Source organism: Mixophyes fleayi, chromosome 11 (genome assembly GCF_038048845.1).
Source record: "Mixophyes fleayi isolate aMixFle1 chromosome 11, aMixFle1.hap1, whole genome shotgun sequence".
Lineage (NCBI taxonomy): Eukaryota > Metazoa > Chordata > Amphibia > Anura > Limnodynastidae > Mixophyes > Mixophyes fleayi.
Window position 1 is genome coordinate 38,341,054 of NC_134412.1, and position 14,959 is coordinate 38,356,012.

Here is a 14,959-nt window from a genome sequence, read left to right on the forward strand (position 1 = left end):
GATTCTTAGAGGGATTTTTCAGTTTTAAATCAATAGACTTTACTATTGCTTTTTAGATATTGCACAAATAGCTTCACCCTTGCATATAAAGTACATATTATGGGCTTGATTATTCTTGGAATGCAATTGGACGTAAATTGCACACACATATGTCCATGTCCAAGTACAATCGGATCTCAAGTAATTTTTCCTTTTGAATATGGGTATAAGTACGCTCTGGCTATACTTAACTTGCCATATGCAGAGACAGAACACACTGCAGGATATGCACATGCATATGTGCAATATTAAGTCACATCCGGATTTTCCTCTGAAACTACAGTGCTCCTCGTTAGCTCCTTAGACTAGAGCTGGGATGACTCAGGTTGGTCAGTTGGTTGGTCGTGGAGGCATGTAGACATTCCTAGACACAAAAATGAAGTTCGCTCTTTCTTCTCGCGAGCAATGGGTCTACTTTCAGCTAAGACATTTTATCTCTTCTTCAGGACATATAATATTGGAAGGGACCCAACACTTTATGAAGCAATGTGTTTACCTCCCACCATCCCAAGACATTATTGTGCCATCCTATACAAAATGCTTTTAGATGACATGTCTCATTCATCTCCACAGTTTGTAAATGCCTGGAATAGGGACTTACCCCGGCCCCTCACTGATAATGAATGGCAGAAGATATTTATCGCCACTCACACAAGCTGTTACGAGCCGCGGCTTCCCGACGGGCCGCCACGGCTCACTTCCGGTTCTCCCAGATGCCCCGGCCATCTCCATGATGACCGGGACGTCACTTCCGCCTCCTACGTCCCGCTTGCCTGGGCAACAACCGGGACGCTCTAACACTACGGCCGCGGCGCCCACCTTGCTGTCTGGCAGCAGGGGACAGGTACAAAGTAAAGACAAAGTAAGTTAACTACTTTTCATGCATTGTTTGGAACTAGTCATGCTTGATTTAGGGGATTACTGCCTGCAAGTTAGTATTCACTGCCATTTCCTGATTATCAGTGCAGTAGGTGGGGTCTCACCGTTACTTTACTCCTATTGGCCTCCTCCACTATTTAAGGCAGTGAGGACAGAGCCTTATTGCCAGTCATAGCTCCCAGTGTAGCTAGGCTCCTGTTCCTTGTCTTCCTGTTCCTGTGCTGTATTCTATTTGGATTTCCCATGTATGACCCCTGGCTTGTTTCTGGACCTTGTTGTATTGCCTGTGACGCCTGACCTCGGCCCATTATCTGGTATCATTGTCTGCTGCCGGCCCTTGACCTTTGCTTGGATCCCACGCTGCTGTGTACTACGTCTCGCTACTCCTGGGTTCTCCCCAGTCAGTGCACATTTCCCGACCCTCCGTTTGTCTGCAGCCAAGTCTGTCCCCACCACTAGGGGCTCCAGCGAACACCAGACTTCGGAGCAGACTCCGGGTTTTGTCGTGCTGACTGGAGGGTTCCTAACATTATAACTGGCCCAAAAAAGGACGATCCTATTTCCCACCGATGGATCCCAGTCCGGCTCAAGACCTAGCAGGGCAGATCCAGGCCGTTTCGCAAGTGGTTCAGGACCTTTCGCTTAGACTTTCTGCTCAGGAAGAAGCCACCAAGGCCTCACAAGCAACTCTGGCACCTGTCCCTGAGCCGAAGTTAAACCTTCCGGACCGTTTCTCCAGGGACAGAACTCTTCCGGAATTTTAAAGAGAGCTGCAAGCTGTATTACCGCTTCAGGCCCCGTTCCTCGGGCTCGGAGCAACAGGGGGTCGGTATTATCATCTCCTTACTTCAGGGCGATCCCCAATCCTGGGCGTTCAGTCTGACCCCTGTTAATCCGGCTCTGCAGTCCGTAGACACCTTTTTCAACACCCTTGGCCTCTTATATGATGATCTAGACAGGGTGGCCTCTGCCGAGTCACATCTAAGAGCACTAAGACAAGGGCGGCGGACAGCAGAAGAGCATTGTGCCGAGTTCCGACGTTGGTCAGTGGACAGCCAGTGGAATGACCCCGCACTACGGAGTCAGTTCCGGCTAGAGCTCTCGGAGCAGATAAAGGACTCCTTAGTCCAGTATCCTTCATCGCCTTCCCTGGAGGCCTTAATGCAATTGGTTATTAAAATTGACCGCAGGATCAAGGAAAGAAGGTCCGAGAGGGAGGCCGCCTCGCCATCCTGGTCCTCTTCAGCTGTCTATCCGGTTCCTCTGGACTTGCCAGAGCCCATGCAGTTAGGGGCTTATCGCCTGTCCCCTGAGGAAAGATCCAGGCAGCGGTCACAGGGGCTATGTCTATACTGTGGCAATAAGGGCTATCTCCTGCGTAGCTGCCCTAACAAGGCGGGAAAAGACCAGGCCTAGGAGTAAAGGAAGAGGTACGCCTAGGTCTCCAAATGGTCTCTTCCAAGAATTCCGTCCTAATCCCTGCTCGGATCATGTATGGTAATAGATCCGTTTCCATCTCTGCTTTTCTAGACAGTGGTGTAGCTGGAAATTTTTTGGATGTTAACTTTGCCAAGACACTTGGTATTCCTTCAGTTAACTTGGACTCGGAAATCACAGTCTGTGGGCTGGAAAGTAGACTGTTGACTGACGGAAGGATCTCATCTCAAACTCCTCCTTTACACCTTACCGTGGGAGCTCTCCATTCTGAAGTCCTCTCGTTCTTCCTGAGTCCCTGTTCCTCCATACCATTGATCCTGGGGCATCCCTGGCTCCAACTCCACAATCCTCACATCATTGGAGCACGGGGGAAATTCTACGGTGGACTAAGGCTTGTTCATCAACCTGTCTGGTCCCACCTCTTCGGGTTGTTCAGCCTTGTCCTGAATCTCTACCTTTACCTTACCATGAGTTCCACGACGTGTTCTCCAAGAAGGAAACAGACTCTCTGTCCCCACACCGTTGCTACGACTGCTCCATTGATCTGGTACCGGATGCCAAGCTTCCTAAGGGAAGGTTATATGCCCTGTCCATTCCTGAGACTAAGGCTATGGATGACTATGTGGAGGAAAACCTATGTAAGGGATTCATTCGACCATCTAAATCACCCGTAGGAGCGGGTTTCTTCTTTGTGGCAAAAAAAGATGGGAGCCTCCGCCCGTGCATTGACTATCGGGGTCTGAATGGAATTACCGTGAAGAATACCTACCCATTGCCGCTCATCTCCGTGCTCTTTGATCAGCTCAAACAAGCTACAATCTTCTCCAAGATTGATCTGAGAGGGACATATAATTTGGTCCGGATCAAGAAGGGGGATGAGTGGAAGACGGCCTTCAACACTCATTCAGGCCATTATGAATATCGGGTCATGCCCTTCGGCCTATGTAATGCCCCCGCAGTGTTCCAAGATTTTATTAACAATGTTTTACGAGAATTTCTGGGAAAGTTCGTTGTGGTTTACCTCAACGACATTCTGATCTATTCCAAGTCACTGGAGCAGCACCGTATTCATGTTAAAAAGGTTCTCCTCAAACTACGCCAGCACTGCCTTTAGCCAAGCTTGAGAAATGCGGGTTTGAAGTCACTCAGGTCACGTTCCTCGGATACGTCATCTCTCCTTGTGGCTTCTCAATGGATCCCAGTAAGGTCCAGGCAGTTCTCGATTGGATCCGGCCAAGCAATCTAAAAGCCATTCAGAGGTTTTTAGGATTCGCTAATTATTACAGGCGATTCATCCAGTCATTCTCAGTGTTAGTGGCTCCTATTACTGCCCTTACCCGAAAAGGGGCCGATACTGTTAATTGGTCTTCCACTGCCTTGACATCTTTTAAAACCCTCAAGAAGGCCTTCATCTCCGCACTTGTCCTCCAACATCCCAATCCGGAACTACCTTTTATTATTAAAGTAGACGTCTCTGTCGTCGGGACCGATGCCACCCTTTCTCAGAAGGATCTCAATGACCACTGTCTGCACCCCTGTGCATTTTTCTCCCGGAAATTTTCCTCCGCAGAAACCCATTACGATGTTGGTAATTGGGAGTTGCTGGCAATCAAGTGGGCGTTTGAAGAGTGGCGTCACTGGCTAGAGGGGGCTAATCATGTGATCACAGTGTATACTGACCACAAGAATTTACAATATATCCAATCTGCCAAAATTGTGAATTCCAGGCAAGCCCGGTGGGTCCATTTCTTCTCCCGCTTCAACTACACTATTACTTTCCGGCCCGGATCCAGGAACACTAAGGCGGATGCCTTGTCTCGCAGTTTTATCGCCTCTCATCCTTCCCTCGCAGAACCTACCTTTATTATTCCAGCATCCAAAATAGTCCTTGGCCTAACTCAGGATCTTGGCACGACCCTCCATGGTCTTCAACATTTGGCACCGTCGGCTACCCCCAGGGGTAAACTATTTGTACCTGATTATCTGCGGAGGACGGTCCTCGCCGAGTGCCATGATAATAAAACCTCAGGTCACCCTGGAGTATCCAAGACGTTGGAACTTCTGTCCCGTTCCGTTTGGTGGCCCTCCTTGTCAGCGGATACCAAAGAGTTTGTTTTATCCTGTGAATCCTGTGCCAGGAATAAGTCTTCTCGCAGACTTCCTGCAGGTCCTCTTATGCCGCTGTCCGTTCCAGTGAGACCCTGGACACACATATCTATGGATTTTATCGTGGAACTACCCCGCTCATCCATAGCTACACTGGGAGCTATGACTGGCAATGAGGCTCTGTCCTCACTGCCTTAAATAGTGGAGGAGGCCAATAGGAGTAAAGGACCAGTGAGACCCCACCTACTGCACTGATAATCAGGAAATGGCAGTGAATACTAACTTGTAGGCAGTAATCCCCTAAATCAAGCATGACTAGTTCCAAACAATGCATGAAAAGTAGTTAACTTACTTTGTCTTTACTTTGTACCTGTCCCCTGCTGGCAGACCGCAAGGTGGACTTCCTGTGTCCTTGATCTCTTGCCTGGACTTCACTCCGCTTTCCTGGGTTCTCCCCAGCCGGTGCACAATTCACGACCCTCCGATAGTCTGCGGCCAAGTCTGTCCCCACCACCAGGGGCAACAGTGAACACCTGACTTTCGGAGTAGACTCCGGGTTTTGCTGCACCGGTTGGAGGGGTTCCTAACACTCTAGAGACCTTTCCTCCCATAGATGTCATGTGAAGGAGGTTTTGAGTCGGCTAAGAGATAATCAATTGTTTTGCAAGCTAGAGCAGTGTCAATTCGAATTTGACAGCGTACCCTTCCTGGGTTTATAATTTGGGTTCCAGTCTCTGTATCGACCTAGTCACACTACATGCCATTCTGAAATGGCCTCAACCACTGGGCCTTAAAGCAACCCAGGAGTATTTGGGTTTTGCCAATTATTACTGGAAATTCACCTGGAATTATTCCACCCTAATAGCTCCCATTACAGCTATTACTAGCAAGAATGCTAATGCAAACAGTGGGCTTTGGAATCTATTCTTGCTTTTGATTGGTTGATGCAAGTCTTGACGCCCAGTCCCATCCAGAAACAGACAGATTTTTCTCAACCCTTTTTTCTGGAGGTTAATGCATCCTTTGTGGAACTTGGAGCCATGCTTTCCCAAAAAGCAGAATTTATGAAAATTCATCCTTGTTGGTTCTTCTCCCATAAGTTTCTCCCTGATGAAAAAATTATGGGTTTGGGGACAGGGAGCTATTGGTCATCAAATTAGCATTAGAACAGTGGCGATATCTGCTAGAGGAGTGTAATCATAAAATCATGGTGTACACTGACCATAAGAATCCAAGACAGGCTAGGTGGTCACACAGCTCACGCTTTTCAACTTTTGAGATTACCTTCTGCCCTGGTACTCAAAACATTAAAGTCGACATTCTCTCTAGATCCTTTGATTCAGATGATGTTGATGATTCTAACTCATATTGAATCCAGCTTGCATTGTGGGAAGTACTACTATTGTACCCAAAGAACTTTCACAAGAAAACACCTTTGTTTAAGACAAATAAAGACATTGGCTGTGTGGGCACATCAATCTAAATTGTCTGGTCATCCTGGTGTCAGGAAGATGTTATCTTTTGTCTTTAGAAGCTACTGGTGGCATACTCTCCACAAAGATATCCTAGAGATTGTGGCTTCCTGCAACATTTGTGCTCAGCATAAAGTGGTCAATCATAAAACTGCAGAAACATTGCAACCTTACCTAGACTGAGCCAGCCACATCTCTATGGACTTTGTGGTTGAGCTCCCATTGTCAGCAGGATGTAATACTATATTGGTTGTGGTAGACTGATTCTCTAAAATGGGTGATTGTGAGCCACCCAAGGGTTTCTCTTTCGCAGCCTCTCTAACCAATCTATTCATTAAGGAGATCTTTAGGCTTCATGGATGTCCGGAGGAGATAATTTCAGACAAATTACACAATTTACTTCCAAGTTTTGTTGAGCTCTGTGCAAAAATATGCCTATAAAACTCAAATTCTTTTCGGCCTATCACCCACACACAAATGGGCAAAGCGAGAGAATAAACAAAGATCCTAAGGAATAGTGTCGAAGTCGTATAATTGGATGAACGAAAGTATATTGGTTAATATTGTTTTGCCGTGCGATTGCGATTCGTACACCACCTAACACAGCACGTGGTGCGATCGCACAGTAAAATACGCACTTACACACTCGCATTACAACATTTAGTTATTTATATAATTCATATTCATGCTAGTCCGTTACACTGTAATTTATGAGCAGAAAGTATTTGGTTTATTATTAGTTTATATAATATGATTATATGTACACTTCAGTGATATTTAAGGTTCAGCTTATAGGAAATGTGTCATGTCTAATATCATATTAAACCCCTATTCATCAGCAGCTGTCCGGTGCATTTGGCGAAGAGATCGCACACTGCATACTTTAGTTATTGATGTTAGGGAATAAACCTTTGTATGATGCTGGCTATGAAATGCTAATGGTTTAACTGTAACTGGAGCACATCCCCTGGAGAGACGACCCCCACCTTTGGATTGCTTAGTCTGAACTGGCCTTTGACCTGTTTACCCTGGAACCACCCGAAGTCTGGACCTATAGAAGCAAGCCACATCATTTGCATTGTTCTCTGTAACACTGAATGTGTATATATGATCATAGCTGTGCTCCCAGTATCTCAGTCTAGCCTGATCACAGTATTCAAGGGTGAATTACTGTACACTGGTGCCCGTGGTTAGCGCAGCGGTATGTATTTATCTTTTGGTATTGGCTGTACTGTACTGTATTTTAATATAATAATGTATTGAACTGTTAAACTATTTACATCTGCTAAAATAAATCACTTTGTGCGTTAGAAACACAATACAATCGCTTGGGCAATGCTTATTTGAAAACGATACAATTACTTTAATAATAGCTTAAATTCTATGTCTCCGCTCATCAAGAGTACTGGGTACAGTTGTTGCCATGGGCAGCTTTGCTCGTAATTTCCATACCATGGTAGTACTGTCAGATCCCCTTTACACTTTATAAGTATCATTTGTGCCCACCTATGTTGTCTTCTCTCCTAGCACCTGAGGTTCCTGCAGCAAATTCTGCTTTTTCAAATTTGCAGATATTTGGGCTCAACTCAGGAAATAACTGGAAAAGACTTCCAGATAGTATAAAGTATGTGTCAAAAAGAAAAGACATCAGGCACCCTGATTGTCTTCTGGAGATAGAGCATGGTTATCCACTTATAATCTCAGACTCAGGGTACCATCTATGAAATTTGCACCTAGATTCATAGGACCCTTTAAGATACTGCAAAAGATGAATCCAGTAGCAAATAAGTTGGACTTACCTGCAGCATTGAGGATACCCAAGTCCTTTCATTTTTCATTGTTGAAACCATTAGCCATCAACAGATATTCCTCTTCTTGCCCCCCCCCCCACCCCCCCAATAATTGTTCAACAACAGGAGGCGAATGAGGTTACATACATACTGGATTCCCATATCACTTGCAAATGGTCCTAAGGGTTGTTCCTTGGTTAAGGCCTTGGACATACATGCATTTAGAGTCTTGAAAGCTTTTCATAAGAAATATATAGGTAAATCTTTTATTGGGTTTTTGGAGCCCACCATTAAGAGGGGGGTTGTACTGTCAGAAATCCTGTATTTACATTCAGAACTCAATATTCAATTCTCACTGCACAACATGGCAAGCACAGTTGATGCAAGTTTTCTGAGTTAAAGATAGAAATAGGCGCTCATTGACTACGAAAATATTTTTTATGTTCAATTTAATGCCTTTTTGTAACGATATAGATAGATGTCTCTAATAATGGCTAACTCTTTAGGAGCCTTTAGTTTAATGGTTATAATGACTTTCACATATATACCACCTTTTCTAAGGATGTATTAAAATTGTTTTTTATTAACAAGAACATATAACAAATATCCTAATATACCCTAGAATAATAAAAATGGATAAAACATACTTATTGAAGCTCCTATACACATAAAACATTCATAAAATTGTGACTGCACATAAACAAAATAATGTACATTCAAGGTGCTAGGAAATGTCTAATATAGCTCAATACATTCAATTCAACAGCTAACTTAGTCCAATGTATAATGTCTGTTTTGTCACAAAATCATACTGGTACAATGCTTGCTGGTTAGTCTCAATATAGGTAAATCCTGATGGATAATGTAGTGTGTCAGTCTGTACCTTGCAACATTGAAATAATCAATTTAGTAAGTCCCATTGCTGTTCTTTAACCAATGTGGTAGACAATGTGTCCAGGTAGTAAGCTCTACCCTAAAGTCACAATGAGGCAATGCCTGGTGGAATCCAAACCCCAATAATAATTATCTCCTCATAAACTGCCGCCCTAAACCCCATTAAGTTAAATAGCTGAATATATAAAACACCTTTTGGACACATTGTCTACCACATTGGTTAAAGGATACGTTTATTTCAAATATAAGATATTGGTTACTTAGAATCAAACTAATAAGAACAATAGAGACAGGAAAAGTGAGAGGTCTTTTATGGAAACATGGTTTATTTATTATTTATAATTTTAACGTTGTTGTGGTTATACAAAATATGTTCATCAAAGCAGATAAACAATAGAACTGGTCCACAATTGCTTAATATACTTAAAATGCAAAACATCAACTTTAGATATTAATTATTGTGTGATATATGTTTTAGATATTAGGATCATTAATGCTATGTTCGCATTTTAAGCCATTTAAAATAGAAAGCAAGTTATTTGAATATCTTCTCCAGACCTAGAGAGTCATATTTGGTCACCCTAAGATAAAAGGCACATTCAAAAACCAATCAATCTTGAGTCCATACTACTAATACCATCTAAGGGAGATTCCGTGCATATCATCCTCTTGAGAAAGTCTGAACCACAGACGAAACGCGTTAAGGGATGCCTACGTTCCACCTTGGAACGCACCTTGGCAACTTCAACTGATGCATCCGGCAGCAGCTCTCAAGGACTGGGTACTCGGCGATAGTGAACTAACTACTAATAGCAAGTATATTTCTTGTAAATTAATGACACTAGTAACAAATTCTCGTTTTTGACATCAAGCTCATAGGACAGCAATGGGACTTACTGGATCGATTATTTTAATGTGGCAGAGTACAGAATGACACATTACTTTATCCATCAGGATTTACCTATATTGAGACTAACCTGGTTTTCCCGGGAATTTTTTAAAGAATTCAATAAGCAGGGGCTCCAGTGAACACCTGATTGGCAGAGTAGACTCCGGGTTGTGTTGTGCCGGCTGAAGGGGTTCCTAACAATTCTAGAGTATATTGGGGTATCTGTATTTGTTTTATGTTCTTGTTAATAAAACCAATTTCAATGTATCATTAGAAAAAGTGGTATATCTGTGAAGGTCATTATAACCATTAAACTAAATGCCCCTAAAGCATTGGCCATTATTAGAGACATCTATCTATATCGTTAAAAAAGTCATTATATTAAACATAAAAAATATTTTCGTAGTTAATGAGCGACTATTTCTATCTTTAATAATACATTTAAGGGAGGAAACCCTGTTTAATAGAGCTGCTCTTGCAACCCAAGAAGGAGCGCAGTCCCCTATATTTGTTTAAAGTTTTCTGAGTTGCAATCAAGTGATTGCTGACATCGTACAGGAGGGGGGATTGAATTTCCAAATAATATATAAACCTTCTCTGCCTGTCATTCCCCGTCTTATCCTGTTTACTGCCTGATTTTTAATTATTGGCCTGGCTTTTTCCTGACTGATACATGGATTCTGACTTTGTTCTCCGCTGAGAGATTGGTTTTGACCTTTAACTTTTCCTGACTATCAATTTGCTTGCTGATTCTGTTCGGTTTATCTACATCCTGCTGACCTCAGCTTGTCTGACTATTCTGCCTCCAGAGCTACATATCTGTATTGCTCTGATGACTACGGTACCAGTTTGGTGGATGGTGACCTGGTTACTACACGCAGTCACATCCACCCTGCTTTTCACTGGGCTCTGGGGAATACCAGTAGTAACTTAGACTCCACAGCTGCTCTCTGACTCTGTCAATCTCAGCTGGTGTTGTGCCCACAACCCTGGACCTGATACTTCTTTTTTTTATTGTGAATGTCTCCTGGCCATCGTCCATTCATCACATCCTCATTGTCACCCTCATGTTAACTGCTTTTGGAATTTATTGATTTTTCAGCATTTATGGAATATATTCATATGTATTAATCTGTGTACTATCTGTGTAAAGTAACTACTATATTTGATTCCCTGATTATTGCTTAATTAGCATTACTGTATTCAGTAAGACCCCTTGTAAGTTAAGTCCAGCTCTGAATTGGTCTGAAATAGCTGATTCAGTCCTGTGGGTAGTAAGTTTTGGAACTTGGGAGAAGAGTGATTACATCTTATTGGTGACTATATCTTGCTTTATTTTGAAATTATTTATTTTGGGGCTTTATTTGATCATTGCATAGACATCAAACCAAAGTGTTGTATGCTCCTCTTTTTATCTTCAGTTTTTGGTTGATGTTTGAGTCATTGTACCATTTGGGCAGCTGCATTTCTGATTAAATTCCTTCAGACCCTTAGTTGTACCACATCAGGAGACTGTAAATATGCTGAAAAATCGTGCTGTACAAATGCCATTTTATACCATTTATTTTTAACAAGATTGCAGCACAGTCAAACACTGTCATTATGAATTTATTTTTTGGTGTTAAATGTATCAAAGGATACAGTTAAAGAATAAATACGTGTATACTAATCCACAACTGTCCCTGGTTTTGGAATATTTGCTTATGGAAATATTTATGGAATGGCATCATCTGATTTTAACATAATGACCAGTAGTAAGTTCCTTTCTCTTTTTTTTTATTATTTTATATACTAGGTCTATAATTAATTATGGACATGCATTCTCCTGAACATTGGTTTAGCCCACAAAATGGCTTCCTCCATTAAAGGGAATTTACAAAAAATGCAAAAAACACAGTCCCCACAGTGCTTTTGCCATTATTCCATTTTGCGTGGGTGAAAGATGCTTTGCATTTGCTGGTGGGAGGAGCTGAGCTGATCAGGGGTGGTCCTGGCTGAGTGAGGACAAAGCATGTGAATATTCCAAATTATTAACCCAAATGCAAAAACTAGATTTTGGTCTTCAAGTATAACATTATTTAAATGAGATGCAAAGGGTGGAGAAGGGGCACTTGGAGGCTTTCCCTCGTTTACTCGGTGGCTGCAAAGCTTGCTGGAAATTAGGAATAGGCCTACAATATTAGCAAAATGCCTTTTGCACACTTTATACTGGTAAGCATTTTAAGGCTTATTTTTAACTAATATAACCAACAGATTTCACTACATAAAAAGCATGTAATAAAGACAGAAGATGTAAGGATGCCCCAGGCAATATATTAGGAGACAAATTGGTTGAAGAAACAATATTCAATGATTTCAAGAATTATTTTATTCAATCAGATATAAAAAAAATTACATTTTACAAACAATAAATAACTACATTACAAAATGTAATAAATTAAATAATTTACAAAAACAATAAAAAAGAGATCAAATTAAAGCAGTCCTCCTTTGCTTAGTACATAAGGCATCTTTTTTTAAAAAAAATGATTTGTTTAAATTATACACTTTGTGAGTCTTTCACACCCAGTTTCTCAAACATTTTTACACTTGACAAGTCAAACACAACGTAGCCCACTAACCAACCAATCATAAGTTCTCTTTTACTGCAAGTTAAAGTCAGCGCTGATAAGTCCATAAGTCTCATAAGCAAGTGGCTGGTAATATGAGCATCTTTCCTACGGAAGTACCATTGTGACTTTTTAAAATTGTCAGTGCTGCTCATCACAATAATAGTAATAATGTAAATAACTTTTCTGTGTTAAACAGAAACATAAAACAAGCCAAAGGAACGTTGTAAGTGTTAAGTCATTTAGAATTTAACCTGCATATTTCCTTAATAATAACACAAGTCAAGTTTCATATAAATATCAAACTTTGTAAATTGATTTTCTTTTGCAGAATAAGGCAAAACAAAATCTTACAAAATGCTGTACCATTCCAGCCAAGGGAAGAAAAGGCAGGCACGTTTGCGATAATATAAACAAAACAGGTGAACAATATTAAACAAGTGATAAAATAAATATGGAAAATTATATATTTTGTAAACATTTAATATCTGACACAGAAGGTATGGTTGAAAGTTTCAACTGATATTGTGATGTGTGTGATATGGGGGCCTATTTCAGATTTTTCGTAATGAAGTCTCCTGGTTTTGCCCCAGAGTCTTTACTGCCAATGGGATAAAATTGCCCACACCACAGTCCCCACTGAGTATTATTACTGTTGGATTGTGCAGTACTTTGCCTAATGCAGGAGAAATTTCAATATCTCCTGCGTAAGGCTTTTCTTAAATTCCTATTTTACTTACAAAATCCCTAAGCCATGCGGAAAAAGTAGTTTCCGCATGGTTTAGGACTTCATAAATAGGCCCCATAGTAGGTTGGCTCTAACGCTGGTCACAAATATTATCCAGTGAAAACGTTACAGTAGGGAGCTCCTTTGTTGTGTTGGAATAACGGAACCAATACCTCAAAGTTTGACCTTAAATATGCTGAAAAACGCGCATACTGTTTGATGTGTCTGTGGCTAATTACATAAAGAATTAGGAATATAAATAGCACTACTAGAGTGAGGTATATTGGAAAGTAAGAAATGATTCTTGTCCCACACCTCAAATTGGTTAATAAATAACTACCACTATAAATAACATAATATAAAAGAAACATTGAAAATCTTACAAAACACTTGTGTGCAAAGGTTTTTGAACAGTCTACATCTATTCTGCATTCAAACACCATAATATCTAAAAAGTAAAATCTCTGAGATGTAATGTATTTGCATTGATTTAACAGTATTCTGAATACCCATATAGTTACCTGACAATTAACTTAAAACTACAAAACAATCTGATATTATTTTTCAGACATGAAAGGAATGAATTACAAAAATCTTATAACTTTAGTCTTGTAAACCAGATTACCGCGTACACTAATCAATACAATATGATTTCTCCAACACCACACAAGGGAGATGTACTGGAATCTTAGTATTATTTGTCAATTAACAAATAAATTGGAAAATATTCTCTAGAGGAAACCTCAAGCAATTGGTAAAGTCTGTAAGGTCAAATACAATGAATGGCATTTGGTCATGACACTGACAGTTAAAACGTAAATGTTTAAGTTGTAAAAACTCTCTCGTCAACAAAGCTATTACAATCAAGCAACATGTGAAAGACCAAACATTGCGTAACAAGCTGTGCTCACATTGAAAAAGAATCAAGGCACTTGTGAACCATGCTGTAGAAAAATGTGAAGTTACACAAGCAGCCACAAGGTGTCCCCAGTGCTTCATAAAGTATCATTGGCATTGTAGATCTGTCACTTAGCTTGGCTGAGAAAAAACAGCTTGTTATAACAAGGCATAATATTTCTGCACATCTCTAAGTGGAAGGATTGAGTGCTGGGTATGTTTGGTGTGTCACACCCTTTCAGAACAGTCCACGAGTGAGAGACAGAAAGAAAATAAGAGGAAAATCATAGAAAGACTGTGAACCAAATGTTAGGTGAATCAGGCAAGCATAAATATTAAAATAATTTATGTAATGAACTCTGAAATGTTGTATTGTACTGTATTGCTTTGGTGCCAGGTATTTTTTTTTCAACAACCTGAGAGGCACTTTGTAAAACATAAATGTAAAAGAACAGTAAAGCAAAGTTACAACTCGTTAAGATCTAAAAGGTCACACTGACTTGAAACAATATATTATTCATATAAAACTGCTACTATAAGTACATCCACCCGTCATTCTATTAATTTATATTTTTATGGTTTGGTTGTTTAATGATTCACCAACCATACTTAGTGTACAACATTGACATTCATAGAACATAAGATAATTATTAAATGATTAAAATCAGTTATGTGGGCACGGGTGGGGGCAGGGATGTTCCCACCACAACCCCTTTCAGGCCTGCGCCCACATACCTGAGTTTAATCATTTAGTTTTCATATCAAAGAAGGATACAGACCACCTTCCACAAGGTATCAGGGCTGCATCCCTACATCTACCCCTAAACTTACATAGGAACGCTGTTCTCCGAATCAGTGTCTACCATAAGATAAATATGCTGTTGGACTCATCCTATTTCTTGGCCTCTTGGGCAAAGTTTAAAATGTAAGGGTTAGTTTCTAATTTGGGGACAAGCAGGTGGCCAAATTAGACAGATGCTGGCTTTCAGACTGATTATATAGTCCATTCTGGCTTTTCAGTAGATTTCCAAACACAGAGGCTATCTCAGCAGGCATCTGCTGACCCGATTTTTGGAATGGTCAAAAATGATGACTGATTTCAATCGTATAATTTTTAGCCTGTTTTGGGGTCCCAAATGTGTTCCAGTGCATGTTTGGCCAGCTTTAAGGTGAGTGAAATTGCTCTGTTGGAAGAAGCTTTTGTAAAGAAGTCTGTCTGT